We start from the raw sequence: 25,161 nt of genomic DNA, 5'->3' as shown, positions 1-25,161 counted from the left end.
ACATCCACAGTGCAGGAGCTCTGAGAAGGGATGTCATTACTGCAGAGAAGAACTTTCAGACTACCTTATGTACATGCAGGATAGGTTTGCCTTTTAAATGAAACCTTAAACTGAGCAAGAGAACACCAATGTTATTTTCAGGTGTCTTCATAAATAAACAAAAAAAACCCCCTAAGTTCCAGAAGTACCTTCTGCCCATGCACTCTTCACTTGGCAGAAGAGACACTGAAAAGTCTAGGCACAGGGTACACTGTCTGCCTGTCCCAACAGTTGCATGCAGACTGTTGCCAAGACTCGTGTCTGTGGTGCTGCTACAGATTTTACCCACAAAGAGGTGCTTAAGGTATCAGGGCTTTGGTAAATATCGAGGAAGTCCACCATACTTGGCCTTTCTTCCAAAGTCTGAGCTCTGCACGGGGTGTGATTAACATAACTAGAAATACTTACCAATCTCTGCATAAGGTTTTATTTCTGCATCTGATAAAAAGTGCCTTTGGCTTATGTACTGTACATCAACACAAACACTTCGGCAATGGAAAGTTCTAAAACTCTGCCTCTTCCAATACTGTTAAACCTCTGTCTTGAACAAATGGAGCGTGGTCAAAGCACTATTGCCCATTTTGAAAACATCCAAGTAAATGTTTAAAAACCTTGTAAAATCTTAAGCCTGGGGATCTTTCTGGGTTTTTTTACGCTGTCAGCACGGGTTTTGGCCAACAAACCACAATGCTAAATTAAAATCAATGTGACAGGAATTTACTAACTGTAGTCTAAGAATTATATGTGCACCTATGAAATAAAAAGAAAAGCACAGAGGGTGAAGAAAAGGTTTGGACATGTCAAGTTCATTAAAAAGTTTAAAAAAGTAATCAATTCCCATTTCTATTTCCTTTGCACAATGCCTACTCTCCAAAGAACAGCAGTTCCACCTCAGAAAACTTATTTGAAAGCATCCCAACACAGAAACTCCAAAACAAAAAGCATGCACAGTAACTTGTAAGCTACTACAAATATTACAGATGGATATACTTTTACCAAAGTAGAGTCTAGATTAAACAGTTTCATCAGACTACACACACACTCTTTTGCTACCAAAACAGTAGTGAGAAAATGAAAGAAGAAAAGAAAAATACTGCTGGCACAATGAAGAGTATTTCATCAAAAATCAGATCATGAAGATCTATGTTGTACTTTTGCCTTCAAGGAAACCCGACCTCCCAAAGCAGAAGTCTCTTCCAAGTTTGTACCATTTCAAATCAATTGGGTCTGAAAAACAGCATCAGAAATTTTCCCAGCTAACACTAACTGGATAGAGAAAGAAAGAGAGTACAGAATAGCAAAAAGCAAAGTGTGTATAGAATATTAAAAACATAAGTTACCACCATACACAAGTAACAGGACAGAAGGTGGAGATTTGCCATAATAAAGTATGTACAGCTCATATTATTTGGTGATTTTATCTTGTGCCAAATAAATTGAGATTTTCAGGGATAACTCCCTCTCTTGCTCTTAGCAATTCTCTCAAGAAGCTATATTCAGCGAGAATATCTTTGAAAGGTACAACAATAGCATAGTTTACAAGCTATAAACAAGAAAATATCTGTGTCACTCTGTCTCTTCTGAAATTAGAAAAAATAACCACGTGCCTACAATTTTATGTATCTCTTGAACAAAATCCTTCTTTAGCCACCATCAGTGTCTTTCGGGCCAATTTTGCTTAGTTATGTTGCCTGTAACCATAACTCAACTTTGCACAGCACAGCAGAATTCACCCTGAGAAAGATAGTTCACTTTCAGACTTAGTTCTCTCAGACATCAATAAATAAACTTTGTATTGGGGTGTTTTGATTAGTTCTGGATTAGGGGGAACAGACACACTCTACAGAAAAGGCTTCAGTTTTGAATGGTGAAATCTGCTATGCAACGCAGACTCATTTCAAAGAAATCCTCCCCATTTAAAGCAGAAGGTCAAAAATAGATTAAAACCAGGGTTCTGCTGTGTTGCCAAAAATTATCACAGGTATTCCTTTCCTTGTTGAATCATAATTGCAGTTTACTTCTTAAAATCCCACATAATGGTATGAAATTTAGTAAAACAAAGCTACCTGGATTTATGAAAATACTGACCTCCTCTCAGCTTAAACTTTTCTTTCTTAACACTAAAAACAACACACTCTGAAGAGAAACATATTCATTAACATTCTATAATTAAAAGTTAAAGAACTGCACAACACAGGATATGAAATCAGACTTTTAATGGAGTCAGCTCCTTTATTAAGTGATTAGAGACAAGGAAGGAGATTATGCTATGTTGGAGAAATTATCTCTCCAATAGAAATACAGAATAACTTGTTTGACAAAAATTCAAGACCAAATGCAGTTTTGAGTCTTCTTTACCCTTCTCCCCTGGATAAAGGGATCAAAAGGTGCTTGCTAGATTCTGCTAGAAGTAAAGATTAGCAATAATTTTCTGCAGGGCCACAGCAAGAGGATAGTGATAAAAGAAAGTGGCTACTCTAAAATACCAATTCTAAAATTCATTAATACAAAATTAAGCCACTGTTCAAAAGCATGAGCTGTGTAGATGCCAACTGTAACAACTACAGCTAACCAAAAATGCCTTTCATCACCATCCAAAAAGTCTAAGATGTACACAATTAGATAATACTAATTTCCAGAGCCAGCAGAAGGAAGAAAGGTGGGACTAGCCAACGATCCAATCCTTTCCAAATACTGCTGGCTCTAACCTAGCAGGTCCACATCATCAAAAGCAGCCCTATAAGAAAACAGTATAAGCAAACGATACAGTTCAGCAATTCGTAAAAGAACAACTGTCCCAAAAAAACGCTGGAGTTTCAGAAACCCACAGAATATTTAGACAATTAGGTGATGTGTTATGAACTGCTATAGTCTGTGTCTTGCAATACTCCTTTAGTATCATGAAAAAACAGTTCTTGTCCCTTCCCTCACTCTGCAGTAGGTAAATAATACAGTCCATTATACAGAGATTAAGCTAGGGATCAAAGTAACTGATGTTAACTGACGTTAGCCACTGATGTCATGACTAACTCATGCTAAAAGAGACTGAAAGTGCAGATCTGTGTTCTCAGCACATGCCTAACCCATTAGAAAAAATTTTCTAATTTCATCAAACTGCCTTTCAGCCAGAGACTACAGTATATATCCTCATCTGCAGATAGATGGCTGGGAAAACTCCACTAGAGAGAGTCATGCATTAATCTGGATTCTTCCAAAAGGGAGGGGACAAGAAATTATTGTTTCTGTGAACTGCAGTTGTCAATTTTCTATAGCTGTGAGAATACCAGGTACATATAAACAGGCCCAAAGCCAACTGTAAACTCTACTGAAAGATTCATATTAATTTACACTCTTTTGCTTAAACACATCCTCCCAGGTGTCAACATATTGCAGGAATTCTGGTATAGCTTTGGTTTAGATTTGTGGGAATTGCTCTCAGAAGAATCCATCTCTCAGCACCAACAAGGATGATCTGAAGACTTACTAGAGCCCGAAGTATTTTTCCCAACGATTTCAGCTTATGCAACTCTGAATAAGCACATATCCTAACTAGTCAGAATTCACCATGGCATCTTTTCTACCCTGTCCCTTAGAACTAAGTCATGGCTTATCCACTCAGGAGCTGCAGACAGCTCAGTATTTGTCAAAGAAGTTTGCATCACTGCCATGCCACAGACAGAGAAACCAAAGCAGAGGGATACAGAAAAATCTGTTCTGCTGCCAGAGTTCAGAACATAATGAGGACCCTGGGACCCGTACTCTGCGCTGCTTTAATGATTAAAGCCACGGAAAGCAGGTACAGGAGTGTAAGGAGTGTTCTGAAGAATCCACATTCTCTGACTCTATAAAGGAAATATAAACATAGTTTCACTAGCTGCAAGCCAATAAACCAGTTTAGGATCTCCACATCAAAACATGCTTTTCTCAAAAAAAAAAAAAAAAAAAAAAATCAAAAGGAAATAAAAATTTGAATGCCTACGTTTTTGGGCTCTACCATGTACTCTCTCATCTGCCTGGTCTAGCTTGCAACTAGCACACTAAGAATATACTATCCCAATATAAGTTGAATTGCTTTCATTTGCAGCAGGTATTAAAAAGTATTAAAACACATCTTTTAATGGAAGTCATCTTGCCACAGAAATTATGAGTTATTGTTTAAGACAGCACCATAGCAGATACTTATTACAGCCTCAGATACATTCCTGTTAATGAAAAAAGCAGCTTATTTTAAAACTTGTTTGTTCTATAGAATATTGATCAACCAAGAATTGGCTAAAAAAAGGTGAAAAGACCTGTGAACTAAGGGAATGTTCCAGTTCAAACTTTTTAGCAGCTGAATCGTTCAAGCATCAAGCAGACCTTTGTTTGGGAGATTGCTGAGATAGCTGAATTTGCATAAAAGATTTGACACCACAATAGCACAGCTGCAATGCAATAATAGTACTACTAACATCTACTCTTTCCAGTAATGCTCACCCTTGCATATGCTAGTCTTATTTCTCAGGCGTAATACCCAGCTCCATTGCAACTTGCAACACGACTACATGAGCCCCCAAAGTTACATTTGCACTGAGAATCAGCATCATCCTCCAGCTAACGTCCAAAGTCTGCAGTGTAAATTCCTCAGGCTTCTACACACTAAAATGCACTATCTCCTCAGATTCTCAACGGTAGTCCTAATTTCTTAACCACTTCTTCCATATGTCCCAGACAACTACACAGCAAAAATCTACAAATTATGTCCCTGACTTCCTTCTGTTCCTCAATTCCTTTTGCTGTTGTTTTTACACAATGTCCAAGCTTCTACTTTGCTTAGTCAGAATTAAACTTTGGTCACAGTGTAGAGTGAGATGGTACCCTAGCTGTACCCTAAATATCCCCCAAGATAAAATCCAAAACGGAGGTTCCCCAGTCTTTCTGCAACATCTTTGCCACTCAGCAATACTGTTGCAAAGTTTCTCTCCGTTATCTGCTAGGTGAGAAGGGTAGGCAGATAAGTTACAGCACAAACCCTAGACTTTAGTGAAAACACTGCCCTACTATCTGCAAAATGTCACCAGCAGGTTAAGAAACATATCTTTGAAGCACTCTGTTCCGTTTAGGCTGGTCTTTAAGTCAAGTTATGTGCATGCAGGCATTACAACGCTCTTGCTCTTTGCAATGGGTATTCAGACCACAAAATTCCCCAGCTGATAGGCAAATTTCATACAATTGGTCTTCCTTGCATCCTCACCTTCCAAAAGGAGGAAAATATCACCAATTAATCTGGAATAGCAGCTATACATCTATTTAGTTGGCCAAGAAAAATGGGATTCTCTATGCAATCAGATAGAATCTCTCATGCATTGATTACATTTGAATGAATGCTCAACAAAATAGGTAAAAAAGAGAGATAGTGGATCCCTCACAAGGCAGATAACACAGCCAGTAAGTTGAGATAAGTCTGCTATTGCATAAAGACCTGAAAAACCATATGTTTTTAACATTAGCAATTTTACCTTTGTTTTAACCACAATAAGCTTCAATAAGCTTCCTATTTCTGTGCCATTCCCTTATAAATGCATGAGCCTCTTCACACTTACACTTTCAGATTCTTAGCCTACCCAAACTACCAGCCTTCCTAAAGATATTTCCTAGATAGTTTTAAACCTCACAGGTCACTGGCTTTCAGAAAATTGGCATACTAAAAGCATTCTGCCCACAGGCACACAACCTAGTAGTTTTATGTCAAGTGTTACCTGTTTTTACCTTCCATTCTCCTGCTAATCTTTTCTGCACATCAGTTGTTGGTAAGCATGCAAGTGCTTCGGATGTAATTTTTATCAGAATCTGGTTTTGCACTGTTGGTAAAACCTATCCACTGCACCACAAATAGTTGTCATCCAAAATTTCTTAGGACCTTTCAATGAGCATAGAAGGTGCTATTTTTATGAGTGAATTGGATTCATAACATTATGAAACCATGCAAGGCATTTGAATTTGTCTGACTGCATCTGGTTTATTTTAGTACTTGATCTATCTTCTCCTTGTTTTAAAAATGTTACAAAATTGCATTGAAAGGGAATTCTCGTTAGTTTTCTGTCTGTAATTATTTATGCCAAATAAAAACAGCAGAGACAGAGTACAACAGTTGGAATCTTTTTTCCCACATTTTTGCATAAACGTTCAAGCTGAGAGAAGGAATAAACAGATGGCGAAATGCAACATCCTCCTAATAAAATGCAACGCTTTAGGCAATGCTCTTAAAGCTTCCTTCACATGTACCTGTAAAAACTAGAGTTACGGCATTTTCTTCAGAGATCTGCTGTGGTGACGTTCCTCTACATGTGATGTTGAAGTGAATGAGAGTCATCCATTTTCCCTGGTGTGTAACACAGAAGGCAAGAGAGCAGAGAGCACTGCCAAACAAGCAAAGCTAACGCAACTCTATCTGCATTTAAACCCATCTTTACTTACACAAATCCTTCCCTGGGCTTTATGAGGAACTGCAAGGCTCAGCCTCAAGCTCTCCTAACGATGTATGTGAACCTAAGCACTATGGACAAGGGCAAGGCTGGCCAGATCATACAGACAGGTTAAGACCTTCAGCAGGACACACACAGAGTAACAAAAAAGGTGGCTACTCAAGTTGTCCAGTGTTTCTCCTTAGCAGAACAGTATTTCAGGCTGTGAACAAATGCCATGACACATACCATTAAAGGAACAAATTTAGAAAACACATTATCAAGCACTGAGATTAGCTTGACTGCTGACAAATTACTGTTACTGTTCTATTTCTAAGAACTATTGCTATCCACTTAGTTACTTCTATGACACCAGTTACATACAAAACTAAATTTAGTTCTTAGTAAATTACATTCTTCCATTTCGAAGAACCACTTTGTGAAATATCACCTCTTTATATAAATAAAGCACCTGTATACAGACACACAAACATTTATCAATAATAGTTCTATTACAACTTTTTTTCTTTTAAAAGATGCATGTTCACTTAAGACACAGACAACACTCAAAGCTACACAAAAATTCTCTAACTAAATAACTCTTCACTAGCTCTATATACTCAGTATACTATAATACCACCATGTCTATCACACAAGGTTTCAACTATGAAGGTAAAGAATAAATACAAGCATCCACGAAATATATAAATATATGTACTGGTCAACTCTTATTATGCATTTTTTTCCATTATGCCACTATTCCATTTGAAGGTTCTGCTTACTAAGTACTCTTCTTAAGCAGATAGCAGTCATTGGTATATGAATAACCTGGACACAAACATTCTGCAGTTTCACACATAGGCCAGTGTCTAGAATAGCCTTCACAGAAGAAAGTGAATACAACACTGATTAAAGCACAGCAAAAGAGGAGACTTAACTGTTTAGATGAGCTCTTTTTTTCACAGTGCATCAAAAAAAGATCTGGGAATCACAGATTCAAAAAGAGTGGATGACAACAGCTGCTCTCCACAGTAGTTAGTCATACAATTAATTTACAGCTCCAAATAACATGCTGGACCTGTCATCACTTCAGAATTAGTTGAGTACAGGTTCCACTACAATCGCAGAGCTTGCTTTGCCTAATTTCTTCAGACGCTGTACATTGGATCCTCACACCACCCCCGCCCAGACGAGATTACTAACCTGAACTTCCACAGAATCCTTTCAAAATATTTCAGGGAAAGCCATGAGTAATGAAGATCCACTGATGAAAGGACATCAGAGCTTGTATATCAAGGTCATTTCAAACTCTGACAAGATGGGGGACTTTGAGAACCCCCTACAGGTTAAAAGTATCTAGAGAACAAGAATGATGCTATTGACAGGGACAGCATTAGATATATCTGAGCTAACAGAGGCTTACAGACTTGAAAGCATCACCTCCGATCAAAGAACTGGAGGTGAGATGTAAGAGCTCCAAAATCATGAGACAAGATGTTTTACCATAAGAGACTTTACAAATTACATTGGTGGAATTCCTGAAGTGACTGAAGTCACTTGAATCCAAATACCTTTGTAGACAAATTGAATCACATACTAAATGGTTATCACATACTAAATGGCTCTTTGCTGTCAAAGATCTCAAAAAAACTCAACAGCTGAAAATTCAGGGTATGACAGTGCAAATTAGAAATATGACTTCCTTAGGAAGGACAATCAACCATGCCAGATACTAAAGGGAACTTCCAAGAATAGCTGCAAATACTTCACATCTTCATGTCTCCACGTTAGACTTCATTTAATACAGAAGATACACTTCATCAAACATCTTAGAAAGACAGACTTTTATCAGTGTAGGTTATTGCCCCCAGATAACTAACTGAAAATAACCAATGCATGAATCAGATTAGATTGTCCAAAGATCCCTTATGTTCTTAAAGTCTGCTACTCAGTTTTGTCTAAATCCAAGAAAGTAGACCAACCTTTAAGTACAGAATTTTTTCAACTACCAACAGCTTGGTACAAAATAAGAATTAATTACTTCCTTTGCTAAATCACTGATAAGTTCTTTCACACCTATGAGCTCCTCTAAGATGAAACATTTGGGTACTAGTCCTTCTAATAGTGAAATCAGATGAGACAGGCAGAAATATATTTGTTTTCAAATTAAAAATGAACAGAGTAAACAACAAGGAAATAAGTTTCTGAGCAAGACCTCTAAGTATTTTCATTTCCATTAAAAGAATTTCCTTAGCATTGATCCAATAAAACACCGTTTAAGACCTTGAACTAGGACTGCAACCCTCAGAGATTCAAGCAAAAACTGTTACATCCTTAATTTCTTTTCAAGCTTCTCTATTCTCGCTTTGCCAAGTGCTCCAATATATGAACGCTGACACGTTAGCATATTGGCTAATCATGAGATTAGCCAAACTGGGCAAGAGTTATCTTCAAGAGATTATTTAGAACAGCTATACTGCAGATTCATGTTTGTCTTTTCATCTGCTCCGTAATGCATTGTAACTTGGGTCTGTACACTTTTGGTTGCTAGCTCTTGGGTTTCTGTACAGGGCAAGGTAAACTCTTACCACACCTCAGGATACTCTGAGGCAGGAGAAAGATGAGGAGGAAAAGAAAAAGAAGAGGGAACCTTAAGACAACTAGCAAGACTACAAGCCTAAGCTTCTTCAGAGCTGCCTCAGAATCCTGACACGGTTAAGAACCCCTCTTAGCAGCAGCCAAGTGAATTGCCCACCCACTACACGTAACAATAAAGAAAAACTTCCCAACTGTTTTGATGGATGTACCACTGCGAGCTAAGAAAAACGAGTAGCACAAAATCAGTCTGTTCTGCTCTGTCAGCACTTGAGATAAACACCCACTGGGAAAGATGTCCTAAAAGCTGAGCAGGATAAACATACTTGTCCTGTAACACATGTACAGGCCCTGGGTACTTAAAAACTATATTTATATAGGGGGATTTTGCTAATAATATCCTCTCAATGTACAGTTATCTTCACTACTATGTCAAAGTATTCCAATAACCAGACTATACTGAAATGGGAAACCCTTGCAGTACTTCTGTGTATGGGCAATTTGGGATGGGCAGAGTGATGCATTCACTCAGAAATTTCTTACAGCTGAAGGTATATTTGTTATTATGTATTTTGTGAGGGATTTGACACATGAGGGGGATGAGAGGAAGAAAGAGCTAGAAGCTAGAAAACACTGGGAGAAGGCAAAATAATATGATTTTTCCCATAGAAGACTTTAAATTTGAAATGAAAACTCCATTTCAAAATTTTAAAATATTACCTTAAATTTTAAAAATTGTAAAAATAAATAGTCTGAAGATAAAATTTTTCATATTAGATTGATGTAGATTTTTTTACTTTCAGCATTTAGTCAAGTTAAATTCATTTGGAGACCCCCCAAAACCAAGCCATTCACATGTCCCAAGAATGCTGTCAGAGAACGGTGCAAGTCTTATACTTACTTCTACAATTCCCTTTGCTCAAACATATGAGAATGAGAAAGTACACAGATGGCTAATACACACATGTACCAGCGTATCCTCCTCCTTAACCTGATTCCTTTTTTTGCATCGCTTATTCTGTATTTTGGATCATAATATTTTGTGGGGTGGGCTCAAGTTTTTATTCCATGGTTATACCGGACCATAACCATTAGTTAAGGTCCCTGAGCACAGCTACCAGACACTATGCAATACAAACAGCAAGCAAAATATTTCAACTAGCAGAGGCACCTAAAAGCACTTATGCCCATGGTAGTCATGACAGCATGGCAGAGAAACAGGAGGGGTGAAAACTGTACACCTGCATTTAACTTCAACTACGCACAGTATATAAATGGGGTTCGAGGGGAGAAAAAATCTAAATTTTGTTGCTTGCTGAAAAGAGTCCAAGCAGTAGGCATGAACAAATAGAAAGGATATGACATCACTGAGTTGACTGGCTACACCACAAAATGACTGTTCTTGTTATCATACATGAAATATATATATAATAATATATAAATAAATACAGACATAGAGGCTTGTGAATACAGTAACATCCTCACACTGAAGACTTAACATAATCAGTGTTATAAGCAAGAAAAATATCTGATATTATTTTAATTTTTATCCTAGTTTATCATCCTAGAGAAAGTTATCAAGTTTAGATATTGTGTGGCTTATTCTCTGAAGCACTATGAGATATACTAAGTACAATTAATTGCTTCTACCTACAATGAGAATACAGTAATGTTAACATAAGTTGACATAACTGTCTCCCTTTCTCCTTAAAAAAATCCTCATTTTTTTTCAAGTTAAGCTCAAGATACGAGAAGCAAAAGTAATTTCTATCATACAGCTGCCATAGAAAGTAACTAGAATGAATATATCTACTAAAAATTAAAGACATTCTTTTTTACTACAGTCAATCCACAGATTAAATTGGACACAGAAACAACTACTTGCTGGATGTATATTTCCATTTATAAATATCTTTTCTTAGATTTACAAGGGTCAAGTGCAAGCACTGTAGGAGATTCCTGTGTGAACTTTATCTGCAATTTGATCCTTGCATAGCATGCTGTCTAAGCATTACACTGTACTATAATTTAATACTGGACATACACTTCTGCAGTTACAAATGATAGACTATTTAAAAGCATCTGACTGTGACCCGGAGATGTACAAAAGCATTCAAAACAGCATTTTATTTTGGACTGGGGAGAGGCAAGGTTGCAAGGGCCTGTAAAAACATAAAGAAGTGGCTCATCAGGAAAGGAAATAAAAATGGCCACTACCATTTTAAAAATAAGTCATACACATTTGATAAACAGCCATGCTATTTTAACTCTGAGACTATGAAAGTGTATAGGTGTCTCTCCGGTTTTCCCCAAAGTTTTCACAGCGCTAGAGGAAAAAAATACCCCAAACCTTAATGTTACATTATCACGTTAACCCTTTCAAACCATCTAAAACATGATATTTAATGATGCTAGTTGAGAAAACAGCGTGCAGGCTCAGTAAAAGACATATATCGTGCGTGTCATTTCAGGCTGGGGGTTGGGTTTGCTCCTCCTTTTCTTTTCAAATAAACATGAGCAGTTATGCAATCCTCTGTAAAACCCGCACAAAATTGCCCCCTCCCAGAACTGCCCATGTAGAGCCTGCAAAACACCAACAGGGAAACCGGTTGTCAGCAGCATCTCCTGCAAGAATCGAAGCTGTCAACGTTTAAGACGCTTTTCGCGTGTGTTCAGCACCTCGTAGCGCACCCCCAACTTCCCTTCGGAATAATTTCACCAAGGTTCAAGAGCTTTTACCTAGGTCTGGAGAACCATTTGCAACCGGAGGAGGGGGGCGGGCAAGCAAATTTATTTTCAAGCGAGCTAGCCTGGATTACAGATTAATTCACAGCACTTTGTCCCGTCCTTGTTTTCCACCCCGGAGTACTGTACTCGGCTGCGTACCCGCGGGTGTTACCCTGCAGCCCCTAAATAGTCTCCCACATCTGATGTCGCTTTTCGTGGAGGACCCTATACAGGAGCGGCTCTCGGAGACGGAGCCCCTTCAGCATTTACATAGGGAAAAAAAAAAAAAAAAAAAGAAAGGCAAGTCGCCTCTACCCATCGGTCTCCATAAAAGGGGACCGCTGCCTCTACACCAGCGCACGCAGCAGCAGCGGCCGAGGCTTTGTTGTCGGCTCCGGAGCGCAGCGGAGCGCTCGGTGTGTGATGCGCAAGGTGGATCCTTCCCTGGCTCCTTCACCAGATGCCCGCGGCGGCAGAGCCGGGCTCGGCACCCGCCCGAAGCCAACCTCCACGGCGGAGCTGCCGCCGCGGCAGCCGCCGGGAGCCCACAAGCCGCTCCCGGGCCCCACCGGGCTGCGGCCGCGAGTCCCCCCGCGATGGCGACCGGGGGATGCGGCTGGCGGAGCCCACGCCGATGGCAGGGGAAGGCGCGCAGCCCCGCGTCCAGCCCCTCTCCCCGCCAGCCCGGAGGCGAGCGGGGGACACGCCGGAGATCGGGGGAGCAGCGCGGGGATGAACCCCAAGGAGGGGAGCGGCGCCCGCAGCCCCCCGCGGCCGTTACATAACGGCAACGGCGATGCCGGGCTGGGCTGGGCTGGGCTGGGCTGGGCTGGGCTGGGCTGGGCGCCCCTCCGCTGGCGATGGGCACCGGCGGGGGGCACCGGGGCCGGCAGCCCCTCGGCATCGCCTCCCGCCCTCGCGCCCTCGATAAGCGAGCGGCGATCGATCATCATCGGCGCGATACGAAGGAGGGAGCGGGCACACTGGGGCGCGACGCGCGACACGCACCCCACCCACCCAACCCCCAGCAGCAGCGCGGGCATCGCCTCGCCTCGCCTCGGCCCCAGGGAGAGCCGTCCCCGCACTCACCGCCGGCTGAGGAGGGGGCGGCAGGTCTCGGGGGCGCTGGCCCGGGCTGCGTCCGGCGCTGTGGGCAGCGGCCGCTGCTCTCGGGGCGGGCGCGGCGGTTGCGGCGGTACCGCCTCCCCTCCCCCCCCTCCCCTCCCCGCGCGGGCATTGGCGGCCGCCCCCGCGCCGCCCGCCGCGAGCGCCCATAGGCCGCGAGGCCCGCCCCGCGCACGGGCCGAGGCGGCGCGCGGGGCCCGACGGCGCCGCTGCCTTACATGGGGCGCGCGCGGGGCGGCAGGTGCGGGGCGGCGGGGGGGGCTCGGCCGCCCTCAGAGCCCTCAGTGCCCTGTGCCCCCTCAGAGCCCTCAGTGCTCTGTGTGCCCTCAGAGCCCTCAGTGCCCTGTGCCCCCTCAGAGCCCTCAGTGCCCTGTGCGCCCTCCCGTGTGTGCCCTCCTGTGCTCCCTCCCGTGTGCGCTCTCCCGTGTCCCCCTGCCGAGACACCCAGGGGTGCCGGGGGTCCTCCGTGTCCTGCGGGCTCCGGCCGGTTTGGGGCCGGGTCTCCGCTCCCCGTGCTCGAAGCTAGGGTTGTCCACGCAGCTAAAAACCCCGCGAGAGGATGGGGCTGTGTGGCACAGTGGGCATTCCATAAAAACCTCGCCTTTTCACCAGCTTGCCTGATTGCCTGGGCTGGTACAGCGGGGAGGCGCAGCCAACGACCGAGCCTGGAGCAATCCCATTCCAAATCCTAGAGCGCAGAGACAGTACAGGATTCAGCAGAAGTCCGATGAATGCTTGTCCATCCTCATTTGTGAATTTGTAAGCGGAGTCCAATGACCCCGCAGAGCTTGGTGGGCTATAATTTGATAGTCTGCTGTACTGGAATGAATTTAAAACAATCTACCTGCAGAGGTGAGGGAGAGGAGGAAAGTAAAATGTTGATGTGCAAGAGAGTCGATTTTTCAAATGCAGAAGAGATATATGGCTAACTTTTTTAACTGGTCATATACCTATACTTGCTTCAAGACGCACAACAATAGTTTGCAAACTATTATAGAACTAGCTTATGAAGTGTGATTTCAGTAACTTAAGGTAATTATTGAAATGACCCAGAATATCATAAAGGAGCTTTAAAGGCACCTTCATGTTAGGGTTGAGATTGGCTGTACTACCAATGGAGGTTTTGGGGTAGAGATGGGTAAAGGCACTTGTGATGTCTCATAAGAGCACAAAACAAAATCATCCACAAACACTGCCAAGTCCTGCTCCGCAGGGCTGCTCTCAGTCTCTTCGTGCCCCAGCCTGTATTGGTACTTGGTAGTGAGACTAAACATGTATTCTTAGTAGGCCCATTCAAACACATTTCCGAAACGCATGCATATACACCCATATACAGATCACTACAGACACAAATACTCAGCACTCACACAAACAGAAATAGCACCAATGGCCTCATCTTATTGCCCGCTGGCTAATCAGGATGCAAATCCATTAGTAGAAAATATACGCATACATATAGTGTGCATTTCTCCAGTAGCTGAGCTTAAACACTCAGTCTAACCCTGGATCTGCAGTGTCCCCACCTGCTGTATCCTGGACATACAAGCTCCCAAGACTTACAATCCCACTCTGGTTGCTCTTACAGACCACACTCACAGACACACACTACGGATCGGCTGATACCTGGATCCCTGATCTCCCCTGCAGCTGTACCCTAGACTGGGTACAGACTCGTGGTACAGACCTCCTGGTACAGACTCCTGGTACAGACCTCCTCACTCCCATGAATCACAGTTCTCTCAGTAGTTTGGCTCAGACATGCAGTCTGTCCAGTGAGGACTGTGGATCCCAGCTCTGCCCAGTTGCTGACATCTGCACATACTGATCCCCAGACCCCCCAGTCCTACTCCACCTGCTGCTTCAGATTTCCTTGCACGCAGCGGCACATAAACATGCACACTGGATCTTTCCTGGGCACGCAGCACCCAGTGTATTTGATAGGCTGTCCTTCCAGCCTAGATCATTGTTCTCCCCAGCTGCCTCCCACACAGACCCCAGGGTCATTGAAGAAGGAGGATGAAGAGGCACCAGAGCTAATGGTGAAGACCACGGTGAGGCAGGATATGCTCCTGCAGCCCATGGAGCAGATAACCACCCTGCAGCCTGTGGAGGACACCCTGTCGGAGCAGATGGAGAAAGGAAAGAAACCGTGAACCTATGAAGAAAAAGCCCATGCTGGAGGCAGCTCCTCACAGAACCTGTGACCCCATGGAGAGGAGCCCATCATGAAGCAGGCTTTCTGCCAGGACCTGTGATCCCACCTGAGGACCCACACTGGAGCAGTCTGTTCCCTAAAGGACTGTATCCCATGGAAAAGACCCACACTGGAGCAGTTCATGAAGAGCTGCAGCCCATGGGAAGGACCTGTGTTGTATAAGTCTGTGAAAGACTGTCTCCCGTGGGAGAGACCCCATGCTAGGGCACGAGTATGAGGAGAAAGGCATGGCATTATGAGCTGACCTGAAGCCCTATTCCCCATCCCTCTTCACTGCTCAGGAGGAAGAGATAAAGAAGTCAAGTGTAAAGTTGAGCCTGGGAAGAAAGGACCAGTGGGGAGAACGTGTTTTAAGATTTGGTTTTATTTCCTGTTATCTTACTCTGTCCTTTTGATTTGCAATAAATTACATTAATTTCCCCACACTGAGCCTGTTTTGCCCGCGATGGTTATTACTGAGTCATATCCCTGTCCCTGTCTTGACCCATGAGCCTTTTGTCACATCTCCTGTTGAGGCAGGGAATTGATAGTGGGGCTTGGTGGGCACCTGTCAGGCTAGCCAAGGTCAACACATCATATTATCACACTACCTTAATAAAGTAAAATAACTTTAGATTCATCTTAATCCTGTGTGGAAATTAACTGGGTCCTATGCGTGCCTTGGACATCTTTTTGAAAAACAAAATAATGTGAATGTGACCATGCACGATGTTCACAAAACCATGTTGTGTATTTCTTCAGCACTCAGTACACTTATTTTACATGATACAATTACACTGTTACAATTAATTCCCTAGAGTTCCCAGAAGTCCTCTCTCATCCTTACACAAAGAATGATTTTTCTCAGTCCAGAAAAGAATCTATTCTGTTTTACACAGATGAGACAGTAGTGCTCTCCCACAGAACAGAACCTCACAGAAATCCAGAGAGTAGTCCAACCCTTGATTATCTTGGTCTCTTTTGGAAGTCTATTCTCTCTCAAGAAAAAAAAGACCTTTGACCGTGACCTTGAGATCTCACTATCTTATCCTAAGATGAGTTGCGTTTCCCAAGGAGGTTAGCACAGCTGTGTTTGCAGGCTGTCACTGTGGCTGAAGGACACCACCTTTTCTTCTTGGCACAGGCTATTGTGTGAGTTCCCATGAGACCTGACCTGATGATTTTTCAGTGTGACCTAGCATTTTTAATTCTCTTTTGCTCTACTAAATGGACGTTTGAAAATATGGTTGATCAAATGTCATTCTCTCTGACACACTCTTGTTAAACACTCACAAGCCACTGCAGCAGGAGTACTTATCCTTAGAACCCAGGAAGGGAGCAGAGTGCTGGTCCTGCCCATACCCTGGGTCCCACTGGGACTTTGAGAGAGCAAAATTCTTACAAGCTGCAGTTTAAGGATTTCTTGCCTCTGGGCTGATGGCAACAGAGAGCAGAAAACTGGATCTGCAGTTACCTTTTCCAGAGCTACACAATAAAAGCACAAACAGATTTCATGCTGAATTCTAGATTATTACTGATTTTAATCAACACTACAAGAAGTACGCAGATCCACTAAAAATAAAACCGTAAATACTTCCCTGCTTCATTCTCTCCATCAGCTAACATACCAATCCGTCTTCAAGACAAAGTCTTCTGGGAGGGATGCAGATCTGTTACCTGCAGCTGACACAGCTTCTTTTCAAGCTTCTGTACTTACTGCCCATCCCTGTAATTTCTATAACGTTTATCCTCATATGAATTCTGTTCAAAAGTTTTGCTATTTTAAATCCCTTTTTTTGCTTTTCTTCCCTCCTTCCCTCGTTCTCTACAAGACAGAGAATTCTTTCCTGCTTAGGCAGCTCCTCTGCTAATACATTAAGCCAGTTCCACCAGAGTTGGAAAACTTCGTGGCCAATGTTAGTTCCCAGATTGAGAGAGATGAGATGCAACACTGACAGAATGGTAGATTACATAAACACTGGGTGCTCAGTGAATCAGCAGATACATCCTGTCTTGAGCCAGAAGTATTAAACAATAAATAAAAAGGATTTTATGAAGCCATGAGGCCTGGGTAGGGAAATGTATCCCCAAGATTACATTATTATTATTATTATTATAAAAGGTCACTTTAGTTCACTTGTAATTTTCAAACATTCTAAGTTTTAATCAGAAAATTTGTGTGAATCAAAAAATTTTATTGAAACTACCATCAAAACGGTGGAATAATTTTTAAATGCCAGGTGATCACTTCATTTAGAAAAATAGGGGTTGTTCATTGTTCAGTTTTTAACTTGTTTTAATCACTTCTTGGAATAGTTACAGAAATTAAAAATCAATTAAGCCTATTCCAGTCTTCCATCTTGTGAAAACTAAGTACAATTTTGCAAGTTATACAAATGGTCATAAACATTGTCATTTGTATATATACGTGCAACATACATATGGTCAATATGTCATATTATGCTTGTTATCAATTTATGTACAGCCACAAGTATAGTCTGAGTCACTTACAGGAGGGCAAAACTAGTTGCCTGCCAGGCACCCACTAGCAGTACCAATGACTTTTTTTAATATATGAAATTTCAAGGAATATTTAATTGCATAAACAATGTGACAGAATTTCAAGTAGGTAGCCAAGCATAAAGGGCCATTCCCATGCACGGAAAGTTTGACTTAGGTCGTTCTGTATTTTGCAAAATGCAGTTCTGTAACACTGTACAGCAGCTAATCCAATTACATTTATGGAATCAGGACTGCTCATCAATTTTACTGAAATATAAATTAATACTAAAAGCACGCAGATGCAAAAGCCAGACTTCAGGAGATGTGCACATGTAATAATGAAATAACTTGGTCACTCAGTACAGAGCATAGTCCTGCAAGTGACTGAACATGATAGAATTTTTATTTGTAAAACCTTCCATCAAAAATTATAATGAAAAGTTAAACTTCAATCGGAGCACATAGAGCTTCAGGAGCTGTAAGGCTAAACACACCCTTTCTCACTCTTCTCTGTTGCACACAAACCCTTTTTGGGAATAACTCATCACATGATCTTTCTTTCAGACAAATGCTGTTCCAACCTCTATTATATTCTCTTCCCCAATGTCCTACCAAAAAGCCAAAATGAACAAAAATTAGGACAATGCAGAGCAGCTCTAGAAAAAGAGAAATTTTGCAGCACATCCACTACTTTGGACCAACATTTCCGAAATAAGGATTCCAGTAGTGTATTTTGTACATGGAGAAAGTATCAACACATTCAGTTTCACTCTGTGTATATTTTGCAGATATAAATTGGGGATAATCCACTTTGCAGCAAGAAACCTGAGCAACATAGAATTATTGTAGCACGAAGACATTACTTAAAAGGAAAAAAGGTCTGTACGAGAGAAGCATTCAGTGATGTGAAGGTTTTGACAAGAGGCACGTCCTCCATTCACTGAATATCTTAGCTATATGTGAAGTGACTTGGTAGTTAAAGCCACCGACTTTTTAGTTAAAGGTGGCATGTTCAAAAGCCTGTAGCACTTAGCCATTTCTAAATACCTGTATTCTATACAATTCCACAGAATGGACAAGACAAAAGCAGTTGCTGCAGTCTTGTTAATTTTCTGATTTTTTTTCTCCCTCAATTAACCATTGAAAACATTTTGTTGTCCCTTTTTTGGTATTTTATTCAACTTATCACATATAGCCCCAATTTTACTCTATTTTTGTTATCTCAGAGCCTTAAAAAACTCTCAGGAGGAGATATAAATCGCACTTCTCTTTTTGACAGGAGGGGAAATGGCCAGGAAGTGAACCTTGAAACTGCAGGGAGGGTAGGCATCATTTAAGAGAGTAAACAAAACTTGATGGCATTTATATGGAAACGGCCAGGCCATGCTGTTTCCTTACTGCAAGGCTTTTTCACCACTGCTTTGCCTTTGGTGACCTACATTCTCAAATGCTTCAAGGAGAGGTGGAAAAGTCAAAAGAAAAGATGAAAATGTACCAAGATTGGTCACAGAATAGAAGAAGGTACCTGAAGAGGTACTCGCAGCAATTAGCTGCTGGAATCTAAGAAGCTGGGTACTATTTTGTTCACTTCAGCTGAATTACTTTGTGTCAGTAGATACGAAAATGTATGAAGTATTTCTTAAAGTCACCCGTTTGTTCATCTCAAATGTTGTTGACTGCTCCTGGCACTAAATTCCTATTTTCTTTCGGTAAAAATAAGAATTCCTTTACTGTGACATGTTGTAGCAGACTACTGTTATAAAATGTTCATCGTTTAGGAAACGGAGTGATAAGAAGTGTAGGTTTGTGTTATCCAAGCAGCTACCACGTGCCACAATTTTTCCTGGCTACAGACAATAATATGAGGCCATCCAAGAGATTTAGTTGTGATACTTTCTGTTTTCTAGCAGTGTTAAGACAAATAGACCTTTGTCAGAGCTCATCCCATCAGTGTGAATATGTGCTGTCACCACATTTGGACTGATTGTAATGCAGCCTAAAATCATTGTGAAGTTCTAGCCCCACTAAATTTGAGAGCTTTATGATTGGCATAAAAGGAGTTAGCATTTCATTTGTAATTCCCTTACTTTCTTATTTACTGTTACTAAATAAAACCAAGGAAAAGTCGCATTAAAATTAAAACAAACTAAGCAAAACCACACCAAAATACAACCTGCTCTCTACTGCTTAGGAAGCATGTGGTTCAACGTGAAGCAAAGGGTCAAATACAATAAAGGTTCCCATATTCTGTGCTGTTATTTAATTTAGGTCTAATGTCCTATTTGGCCACTTAGTGCTTATTCCTTAGAAGTATTTGAATAGCTGAGTCCCACTCTTGATTTAGGTATTCATCTATTGCAAACAAAATCCAAGCAACTACAAAATATGTATCAGTCAACTAGAGTACAATCAGAGAATTTTCTGGTCAATAATTACAGCTAATATAAGAATGTTTTCTGTTGCCGAATTAGACCTAATATAAGAATGCTTTCTGTTACCTGTTGGACATAGAGACTGTTCTTTCCAGGCTAAGAGACATAGGCATATTCTCTGTCAAATTTTGCTGAAGTTGATCATTACATCCTTGAATTCAGGTGTTTAGATTGGACTTCTTCCACTTTTACCACCACCGTAACAGGATGTTGGAGCGGAGCATTTCTCCGCGTCTCAAACAGGTAATTTCATACTCTGATGTGTCAAAGTACTGCTACAGGTGGGTTATTTTGTGTCAGATTAGTAGTGGAAATACCTGGGAGAGGGAAGCCTGCTCTCTACTTTTGCTCTAGGAGCGTAAAACTCCTGCAGCGAACAAGAGCAAACAAGGAGGAAAAGAACTCAGGCATTAAAATGGGGTTTAATCAGGCATGAATTGCTAGAGGACATTCAAAGGCTCGAAGCTTGAGGTTTACTATGTCCTTGCTTTCTCTTTTTTCTCTCTTTTTTTTTGTGTGTGTACATGGAGCAGCCACACATGTCGCGTCTGACAAACAACAAAGCTACGCTGTTTGCATCACCAGACCTCAGCATGGGATCAGACCTCCCCTGGAATAGTCTCAGATCACATTTAAATGCTCATGGTTAAATGATCACTAAATTCATGTCAGTTGAGTTACCCAGAGCAAACGTGACGTATTTTATCAGTTTTGTACTTTCATGTTGGTTATAACAATAACTCTGATTACATCAGAGATGCAGAGGGAAAATACTTGATGTGCTGGAAGCGAGAGAAATACAAACATTAACAAAAAACTCCAGCCATTAGTACAAAATTATCACACAAAGTAAGTGTTAACATTGGAAATTTGCTTAATATGCTCCTAGACTCTTTTGTTACAGCAGAAGAACCTCTAATATGAACCAGAAAAATTAATTTGTCTCATAAGGCAGAGAGATGTGAAAATAACTGAAATCAGAGAAGCAACTTCTTCAGGTTTCTAAGGATATCAAAGTCCTTAAGGCAAAATCCTGAAAGCTGTGATTTAGCAGCTACCATCTCAACTGAGCTCTACAGCTCAGTTTCAAAAGCTCTGTGAATTCTTACATTCCCCTGTAAGTCAATGATTCATAAGTAACTGGGTTTAAATGGTATTAATTTGCTTTATTGAGTACAAATGGAAGATATTTTTTAAAAGCACTATTGTTCTACTAGTTGGGTAAAGCAGAAAACTGCTAAGCAAAGAGCCAAAATTAAATACAAAGATTAAAAAAAAAAAAAAGGCATCATGCATTACAGAGAGAAATCTCTGTGAAAAATATTTGGCAAAGTTTTACAGCACGCAACACCAGCTACACTTTTTTCACAACAAAATAAATCAGCAATAAAGCCACTAAATTTTGCCCTGGCATTCTTCATATACTGAACTACACCCAGAAGAAACTAAAAGAAAATCCAGGTTACATAATGAATGTCTCAGAACACTTCTGTCAGTTCATGTCCAGCATAGTATTTTGTATAACGAATCAGAGCACTGTGTTTCATGGCCACCAGACAGATAACCCAGTCCTATTGTTCCTTTGATGGCAAGAGGGAAAGATGGGTATGCTGATTGATGCATTTTAGTGGGTTTTAATTTAGAGGAGATCTGATTTCACGAATAGCTATTTTTTTCAAGCAAAGCCTTTCAAAGGATAAACTCGATCACGGATCTTTTTTGAGTCAAGGAGGAGAAAGACGTTGAGTGAAAGAGCCAGAATTTTGCACTGTACTTCCTGGAGCAGCATACAAGTGTAGTGCTGCAGAGAAACAGAAACACTGGGACTGGTACGAATCAAGTATGAATGGAAATATGGAAGAGTTAATGCTGAGGAGAGGAAAAAACAAACCACGAGTGCTGGTAACACCTAGATCAGTGGGAGTACTGATCCTGACTGAAAAACCACCTGCTGTAAGCAGAGGAGCTGGTGATCCACATCTCAGCCCGCATGACCAGAGGCAGATCTGCACTGTGCTGTGCTGCACATCCAGCGTGGATGTCCTGTGGCCACAGGGTCACCCCAGCAGCTGGTTGCAGCAGAGGAGCCCACAGGCAACCCTGCCACTGAAACACCTGAACATCCTTGCCCGTGTCCAACAGTGCATCCAGAAGTTCTCACCTCAACAACTCTCAGGAGCAGAGCTGCTTTCTTGTAAGAGAATTGTTTATTATTTCAAAGCACCAAAGAGGAGGAAATACTCTCCATAGAAGGTTTCTGCCTAGTGTACTGTGGCAGAATCCATCCAGGGGCCATCTGATGCTGCTGCATGCTTCTCAGCATCTGAAGGGTCAAAAGGTTTACTCACTACCTATATCCCTCTTTTTATTCTGTCTTATTTATTCTGTCTTCTTAAAACAACTATTTTATTAAGCCATTTGTCATCAGATCTTTCTTATCAAGCTGCAGAAAGAGCCCTGCAGGATCTCCTCTCACCTCACCCACACCCTTGGTGCAGAACAGCAGGTGGTCACAGTTTCAGCACATAAACATGCAGCTTGTGGAGGCACCTAGTTTAGAAAAACAAAGGACAGACTATTTTCAGAAAAGGAGACAAAAGGATAATTAATAAAATAGTGATGTTGTCTAATAATCCTCACAGGTAGGACACGAAAAAACAAAAGATAACAATCACTGTGAATTTAGAAAGGTAGAAAGGGTATGTCTAGAAAACCTTACTGAGAACCCATCTAGAAAATTCTTACTGATCAAGAATTATCCAGGAGGTGTGCTGAGGACTTAATAACCATTGCTCCTCATTCTGGCATGTTGTGGTTTAACCCCAAGCAACGGAGCATCATCATGTAGCCACTCACTCCCCTTCCCCCCTGCCATGACAAGAAGGAGAACCAGAAAAAGGTAAAACCCATATGTTGAGACAAGAACAGTTTAATAACTGAAATAAATGTAAATATTATAATAATTATAATGATAATGAAAAGGGAAATAACAAAAAGACAGACAGAAATAAAACACAAGAGCAACAAGTGACACCCCGTACCATCCTTTTACTAGATCAGGTTGCTCAGAGCCCCGTCCAGCCTTATCTTGGAGCACCTCCAGGGATGAGGAATCCTCAGCCTCTCTGTGCAATCGGTTCCAGTGTCTTACCACCCTCTCAGTAAAGGATTTTTACCTAATACGTAATCTAAACCTATCCTCCTTCAGTTTAAGGCCATTAATCCCTGTTGTCCCATCACTAATGCCCCTGTGAAAAGTCCTTCTCCTGACTCCCTGTAAGGCCTCTTTAGGTACTCCTCTTTAGATGAAGGCATTTTAAAATATACACTATTATCAGAATGTTAAGAAGATATTGAAATAAGATACTGAAATATTGCACAAGATCAAGTGGAGCAGATAAATCAACTGGTATAAGAGTGATAAGAATTTCTACCAACTACTAAATGGATTTCTTAAGAATATAAAATGCCAATATTCCATTTCATAAACTCAAGCTCATTAGAGCTGGAAAATCAAAAAGATTTAAAATAAATTTGAACAGATCCTCTCTCTCTAAACACTAACAAACATTTTTTTAAATACAAAAAGACTTCTGAACAGTGGTAAAAGAAATTTGGTTTCACTTTGCAATCAACACCAGCCCTTTAATTTCAATTCTTTGCATTTTCAAATGGTAACCTCCTCAGAAGACTGAGAATTTGAGAAGTCTGCTAAACACCCCTCCCCCCACAAAAAATGTTACGGTGCTAATAGTACAAATTAAATTTCCCTTCAGAAACACTGTAGGAGGAATTCAGATCAATTGTAAAATAACTTAGGCTGGAAGGAATGACTTCTTGAGATCCTCTCATTCCGCATTTATGGCACAAGCAGGGCTAAGCTCAGTGCTCAGGGTTTGATTCAGTCAACTTCTCTGCTATCTCCAAAGGCAGAGCTCACTGTGGAACCTGTTGCAGCGCTTAAATACTCTCCCTCCAACTAATTTCTCCATGAAGCTATCCAGTTTGGAAGTTTGTCTATACAGCTTTATATTCAGGACCTGGAATACAAAAGTGCACATTTCTAGAACTTCAACAAACCTAACCAGAAACACTAGAAGACAAAACATTCTTAAAACTTTGTATTCAGACTGAGTGTCCGCAAGAGAGATGAATGAAACAAAAAATTACGCTTACAAAGTTAAATATAATTACTACTAGTACTTTGTCAAACAAGGCAAAACTTTAAAGAAAGGTCAGGATGAAATTTCATGTATGGAGAACCCTAGACAGTGACTAAAATACAGCAGTGATGCCTACACCATTCCCCTGCTGGCCAGGAGTACGTCAGGCAATTCTAATGAATCAGGAATAGATTGGAAATCCCAGGAAATTCTCACATGATACCACCTACAGTGCCTTCACAGTTCTGCTTGAACAAGGAATATAAATATCTCGAGCCATTTCAAATTCACTTCTCTTTTAAATACATTAAAAAAAACCCCCAAACCTGATAGCAGCAAGGAAGAGCTGCATTTACATGAGGCCAGAGCCTGCCTCGTGTGTATGACCAAATGCACCCTCTCACTTCATTTACAACAGAATTTCATTCCTGGTATCCTGGTCAGCCTCCCCATCCCCTCCCAACAGTCCCTTCCTTTGGATCAAATGGGAATACAGTAGGGTACAAAACAATTTTAGAGCTTTGAGCTGAGCTTCACAAGGAAAACAAAGCTGCAATCAGCACAGCAGGGTGATGGAGTTCCAGAAATCCTGGACTGAAATGAGAATGAAAAATCCCATGGACATGACACTTCTACAAGAGCTTTTTAGCTTCATATGAAAACAGAGAAGGGCTAACAGCTCTCTTCTTGAAAACACTGCCTCCCAGTGCAATATTATCTGCCATTAGAAAAATCTATGCTACTTTCTCCTAGGAAGCTATACTTAACTAATCAAACAAGAGATTACAATATACAGTCAAAGCTTAGTAATAAAGTTGAAAGCTGTTTTACAGAAGAATCAGCAAAAGGCAAAGCACCACCTGGGCATTTCTCAAAGGTGCTTGATTTCCACAACTGTTTCACTTCTGAAGTCACAAGGGATCCACTTACAGACACCGTGT

General features: G+C 41.2%; 1 protein-coding gene across 1 annotated transcript in view; it reads right to left on the bottom strand.

Moving 5' to 3' along the window:
• TPPP (tubulin polymerization promoting protein) overlaps positions 1 to 13,025 on the bottom strand; it is a 67,863-nt gene extending 54,838 nt beyond the window's left edge. Inside the window, exon 1 of the mRNA XM_027896355.1 lies at positions 12,894 to 13,025. The gene's annotated coding sequence lies outside the window, so the exon portion shown is untranslated. The remainder of the gene's footprint in view (positions 1 to 12,893) is intronic.
• Between the last annotated feature and the right edge of the window lie 12,136 nt (positions 13,026 to 25,161).

The sequence above is a fragment of the Empidonax traillii genome, unplaced genomic scaffold (genome assembly GCF_003031625.1).
Source record: "Empidonax traillii isolate 1590-97213 ecotype Southwest subspecies unplaced genomic scaffold, ASM303162v1 scaffold494:size460735, whole genome shotgun sequence".
In the NCBI taxonomy this organism is placed as follows: Eukaryota; Metazoa; Chordata; class Aves; order Passeriformes; family Tyrannidae; genus Empidonax; species Empidonax traillii.
This window is presented reverse-complemented; position numbering and strand designations above follow the sequence as displayed.